General features: G+C 38.6%; 1 pseudogene; it reads left to right on the plus strand.

Moving 5' to 3' along the window:
* LOC120043890 overlaps nucleotides 1–6,423 on the plus strand; it is a 58,420-nt pseudogene extending 51,997 nt beyond the window's left edge.
* The last annotated feature ends 263 nt before the right edge of the window (nucleotides 6,424–6,686 follow it).

The following is a 6,686-nucleotide window of genomic DNA, read 5'->3' on the forward strand; positions in this document are numbered from 1 at the left end:
GGCTTTTTCCATATTTTGTTACGTTATAGCCTTATTCTAAAATGGATTAAATAAATACAATCCTCAGAAATCTACACACAATACCCCATAATGACAAAGCAAATAAAAAGTTTTTTTAGACATTTTTGCAAATGTATATTTAAAAAATATCTGAAATACCTTATTTACATAAGTATTCAGATCCTTTGCTATGCGACACAAAATTGAGCTGAAGTGCATCCTGTTTCCATTGATCATCCTTGAGATGTTTCTACAACTTGATTGGAGTCCATCTGTGGTAAATTCAATTAATTGGACATGATTTGGAAATGCACACATCTGTCTATATAGCCACGAGGTCGAAGAAATTGTCCATAGAGCTCTGAGACAGGATTGTGTCGAGGCACAGATCTGGGGAAGGGTACCAAAACATTTCTGCAGCATTGAAGGTCCCCAAGAACACAGCGCAGCAGCGGTCCCCATCCAACCTGACAGAGCTTGAGAGCATCTGCAGAGAAGAATGGGAGAAACTCCCCAAATACAGGTGTGCCAGGCTTGTAGCGTCATACCCAACAACACTTGAGGCTGTAATCGCTGCCAAAGGTGCTTCAACAAAGTACTGAGTAACGGGTCTGAATACTTATGTAAATGTAATTTAAAAAATTATACATTTACAAAAGTTTCTGTAAACCTTGTTTTGCTTTGTCATGATGGGGTATTGTGTGTAGATTGATCAGGGGGAAAAAACGATTTAATCAATTTTAGAATAAGGCTGTAACATAACAAAATGTGGAAAAAGTCAAGGGGTCTGAATACTTTCCGAAGGCACTATATCCCTGCCAAATCCTATTGCTTGTAATGTACTAAAATGCTTACTCCTTCAGATTGCTGAGTGTGGTGTTGTGTGCATGACTTAGAACATAATCATCTAAATACTATTGGGTTCTTCTCCTGAAACATTAAGTCCAGGCACCATAGGCTTAAATTACCTTTTTGCGTGTACTGGGTATTTTTGTCATCATAATGTCATGAAGTGTAAATACTTATAAATGGACATACAGTATATCCATAATTTCATAGCTCACTAACACTGAATCACACATCAAGTAAAAGCCCATTTCATAAATAATCTTACAAACTGGACTATATGTAGTAACTTATATTGAACAAAAATATAAAACACAACATGTAAAGTGTTGGTCCCATGTTTCATGAGCTGAAATAAAAGATCCCTGAAATGTTCCATATGCACAAAAGGCTTATTTCTCTCAGATTTTGTGCACAAATTTGTTTAGCATCCCAGTTAGTGAGCATTTCTTCTTTGCCAAGATAATCCATCCTTCTGACAGGTGTGGCACATCAAGAAGCTCATTAAACAGTATGATAATTTCACAGGTGCACCTTGTGCTAGGGACAACTGGCAGTACGACTGACTAATCTCGGTTTGGCGGATGCCAGGAGAACGCTACCTGCCCGAATGCATAGTGCCAGCAGTAAAGTTTGGTGGAATAATGATCTGGAGGCTGTTTATCATGGTTTGGGCTAGGCTCCTTAGTTCAATTGAAGGGAAATCTTAATGATACAGCATACAATGACATTCTAGATGATTCTGTGCTTCCAACTTTGTGGCAACAATTTGGGGAAGGCCCTTTCCGGTTTCAGCATGACAATTTAACTGATTGCAGAAAGAATTAGACAGTTCCCAAACGTAACAGGTGCAGATGATCTCCTGATATACTGTACCTGACCAATATTGAAAACTCAATGCCCCCTTTGCTAATAATATTTTCAGAATACTCAAAAATTGTGGGAAAAAATGAAATAATGGCAATAGGAAAAATTAAAATAATAACACAAGATCTACAGCAATTTTTCACAAAAAATATGAAATACTTAGGATGTTTAATAAGTGACAACAAACAATATATATAAATATATAAAGATAACTGTTTTCCATTACTCAACAATAGGAAAGCAAATCTAATTAAATGGAAAATTTTTACCATACATCTTATGGGTACAATAAACCTCTTTGGAATGGAATGGCTCCCAAAGTTTTGCATTTATTTTCCGTAATACCAATTACCCCACCGAAGACATTCTTTAAAAAAGTATACTCGGTCATAACAGACTTCATATGGGCAAATACAATTATTTGAATATAAAGGAAAGTTTAACGTCTTTCTAAGTCTGAGGGTGGTTTTAACATTCAAGACTTGGAAATGTATCAACTCGCTAACCAAGGCTTTTACTTCTGACATATAGATAAATGCTCATCCCCAGAATCTTTTTACATGTCTATTTTCAAAGTAAAAAGCTAAGAACATGAACAAATTCATAGTTGAGAACACTATAACAATATGTAAGCAAATTAAACATATTCTACAAGAACCAATATCAATCCCTAAAAACACAACCTTATGGAACAACCCTTGGATAGCTTTCCAGAATTCACCGATAAATTAGTCCACATGGAAAACTAAAGGCATAGAAACTGTAAATTACTTGGTAATAGGAAGTACTTTTATTTCAATTACAGCTTTAAAAAGAGATTTTGGATTGACTAATGTTGATATTTTCAAATACATGCAATTTAAAAGTTTATATCCCAACATTTTTGGACATCAGATCAATCTTTAGGGAATCTTATTTGAGTCATAAAAGGTTATTCATATGATTGGTAAGCTATACAAAACCTTGCAGAGAGCCTATCCAACTGACAATCTCTAAACTATTGGATCCAAGACTTAAAAGCACAAGATGGAGTGAATGTTGGAACATAACCTGTTTGGGCTGCAGGGGCAGTATTGAGTAGCCGGATAAAAGGTGCCCATTTCAAACGGCCTCGTACTCAATTCTTGCTAGTACAATATGCATATTATTATTACTATTGGATAGAAAACACTCTCTAGTTTCTAAAACCGTTTGAATTATATCTGTGAGTAAAACAGAACTCATTTTGCAGCAAACTTCCTGACAGGAAGTGGAAAATCTGAAATCGATGCTCTCTTCTAGGGGCTGCCTATTAAAGTCCTTGATATTTATTAGTTTAGATGCACTTCATACGTCTTCCACTAGATGTCGACAAGGAGTGAGAGAAGAAATGGAGTGTGTAACTTGATCTGGCGTCGCATAATAGCTCTTGGCATGACGTGTCACCAGTTTCCTGTTTTCTGGAGAGCGCGCGGGACCTGGATTTGCCTTCTGTACAGCTGTCGACTAATATCTCCGGCTTTGATTTTATTTGATACATGTGACAATATCATCGTAAAGTATGTTTTTTCAATATAGTTTCATTAGATTATTGAAATTTTTTCGGGACGTTAGGTGTGTTGCGTTGTGTGCCTTTGTTCAGGAAGGAGAGCTTCGCGCTACTTTGCTAGCTTTCCGTGCTAATTGACTGGAGAAGAGGACATTCTAAATCCAAACAACGATTGTTCCCGACAAAGGACCCCTTGTACAACATTCTGATGAAAGATCATCAAAAGTAGGACCCATTTTATGATGTTATTTCATATATCTGTCGTACATGTGAACTAGTCGTTTGCGGCCAGGTTTTGGGTACTCTCTCGCCATAACGTAAACTGCATATCGTAATGAAGTTATTTTTAGAGTTCTAACACGGCGATTGCATTAAGAACTAGTGTATCTATCATTTCCTATACAACATGTATTTTTTAGTTATGTTTATGAATAGTAATTTGGTCAGAATATGTGTGTCAGAAAAAGTGTCAGAAAAATATCCGGACGTTGTGGGAAAAAGATGCTACGTTAGCACAACGTTAGCACAATGTATAACCACTGATTTCAGCTCTAAATATGCACATTTTCGAACAAAACATAAGTGTATGTATAACCTGATGTTATAGGACTGTCATCTGATGAAGCTTATCAAGGTTAGTCAAAAATTATATATCTTGCTGGTTTATTCGCTATCGCTAACGTGCCTATTGCTATCGCTAACGTGCCTTGATGAATGAATGCGGTAGTGTGGTAGGCTATTGTAGTAAGCTAATATAATGCTATATTGTGTTTTCGCTGTAAAACACTTAAAAAATCGGAAATATTGGCTGGATTCACAAGATGTTTGTCTTTAATTTGCTGTACACCATCGATTTTTCAGAAATGTTTTATGATGAGTATTTAGGTATCTGACGTTGGCGTCTGTAATTATTCTGGCAGCTTTCGGTGCAATTTCTGATTGTAGCTGCATTGTAAACTATGATTTATACCTGAAATATGCACATTTTTCGAACAAAACATAGATTTATTGAATAACATGTTATAAGACTGTCATCTGATGAAGTTGTTTGTTGGTTAGTTTGGTTGGTTCTTGGTTAGTTAGGTTGGCTTTGTGCATGCTACCTGTGCTGTGAAAAATGTTAGTGCTTTTTTGTATTTGGTGGTGAGCTAACATAAATATACGTGCTGTTTTCGCTATAAAACATTTAAAAAATCGGACATGTTGGCTGGATTCACAAGATGTGTACCTTTCATTTGCTGTATTGGACTTGTTAATGTGTGAAAGTTAAATATTTCTAAAGAATATATTTTGAATTTTGCGCCCTGCACTTGAAGTGGCTGTTGTCATATTGATCCCGACTTAGGGCTTGCAGCCAGAAGAAGATAACTAACGAGATTACAGTTAACAAAACTTTTCGCTTAATCCAGTATAAATTCATGTATAGAATTTATTATACAAGAGCCATGTCTGCAGTGTAAAATTAATAATGACTCAATAATCCATGCTTTCTGGGAATGTTTTTATAATGTCCAAAAGTTATGGGCAATGTTAGAAAAGTTATCTGTTAGAAGTATTACAATGTAAATGTACTTTTAATCCGTCTGTCTGCATTATTGAAGACATGGCATATGAGGGTGCAGTGAGATACCCAATGGGTTGGACAATACTTTTCTTGTCAATCATCTTAAAAAAAACGTATACTGGAAATCAACCAATCCTCCATCGTTAAAGCAATGGAAGGGTCAAATATAGACTTCTGAACTTTATCCGCAATGTTATATTTTATTTTGTTGTGACTCGAGCGATATCTCTCCCTCCATTTTACAGGTAAGTTCCAAAAGAAAGGAAACACTTGAGTAAATGAGGGATACAAAGTATATTGAAAGCACTTCCGGCATGGCGGCCTTAAGCTAGGTTGCTACCATGCTTCCACTTACAGTGCATCCTCCTTTAAAAGTTGCGAGCTTGCACCGCGGTACTTAGAGGTACCCATCGTCATGGCTTCATTACTCCACACCACCGCAAGGGGGAGTTAGAGCACTCATTATGCATTTGTGTCCCACGGTTTTTATATGACCAATCATATTGAGTAGTTCCAATGACATATTTGATGCGAGCCACCCGTCCCTGGTTGAAGATGGCTGACAAAACATTACTGTGGAACCAAATGTAAGTAGTTATAACGTCATAACGAGTCAAGCAAAACATGTATTGGTAATTTGGGTTGTTTAATGTTTTAGGGACACCTGAGAACCAACAAACCAGGCTGTCGTCTTGTGAAACAGTGGATGTAAAGAATCTAGCTAGCTAAAGTATTTACTGCAAATTGAATGTACAATTGTGTAAGATTGCATTGCAATGCAGCTGAAGTAACATAGCTAGCTAACTATTTACTTGCTTATTGTGTAGTGGAGGATAAAAATAACTGTATGCCTATAGATGTCTAGCTAGCTACAGTATGTAGCCAATCTGTGTATGGACCATAAAACGTTAGATTCTGAACTAATATTCATACCAATCTATGAACCTCAGCTATCATAGTTGTTGTATCAACGTCAAGTCTGAATGGCATTAATCAAGCCTATGGATAGAGTAGAATATAATAACTTTATTGTGCCAAGGATGTAAGTCCTATATACATGTACTGTAGTTATTACCACGCATGAGGAGATTCCCACATTGTAGCCTGTACATTGAATATGCTGGGAGTCAGGAAGCAGGTGCAGAAAGTGAGGTTAATGAAAAGAATAAGGCAGATAAACAAAACAGGAGAAGCGTACTGAACGTGGGTAAAACCAATACTGGCTGATGACTGAGGCTATTGAGGGCTAAATATATGGAGAATAATCAAGGTGAGGATGAGGTCCAGGTCTGCGTAACGATGGGGAGCAGTTGTGCGTAATTATGGTTGCCAGGATTGGTTAGTAGACCGGTGATGTCATGCGCTGGAGCGGGAGTAAGTGTGACAGTACACGCTCCTGACCCACGGATACAGCCACAGGACGAGGACAGCCCCAAGGGCAAGGCGCTCCTCTGGCCATACCCCTCCCACTCATCAGGTACTGGAGCCGACCGCCATGACGTCGGGAATCCAGGAGGGACCTGAAGGCATAAGCTGGGGTCCCATCGATGTCCAGGGAGAGGTGGAGGGTTGTCGCGTGGGATGGCACCAGCCAGGCGACCAGGAACCCCTGGCCTGAGGAGGGAAACATGAAAACAGGGTAAGATCCGGTAGTTGGTGGGGAGTTGTAATCGATATGCAACCTTGTTGACCCTCTGGAGGACCTTGAAGGTCCCCATAAACTGGGGCTTAGAGTCCGGCAGGGCAGGCAGAGCGGGAGGTTCCTGGTGGAGAGCCAGAAGTGATCACCTGGATGGAACATGGGAGCCTCACTGCGGTGACGGTCTGCCTGCTTCTTCTAGCGGCAGACAGCGCGCTGGAGCCTCATGTGGGAAGCCTCCA

Source organism: Salvelinus namaycush, chromosome 3 (genome assembly GCF_016432855.1).
Source record: "Salvelinus namaycush isolate Seneca chromosome 3, SaNama_1.0, whole genome shotgun sequence".
NCBI classification, from domain to species: Eukaryota; Metazoa; Chordata; class Actinopteri; order Salmoniformes; family Salmonidae; genus Salvelinus; species Salvelinus namaycush.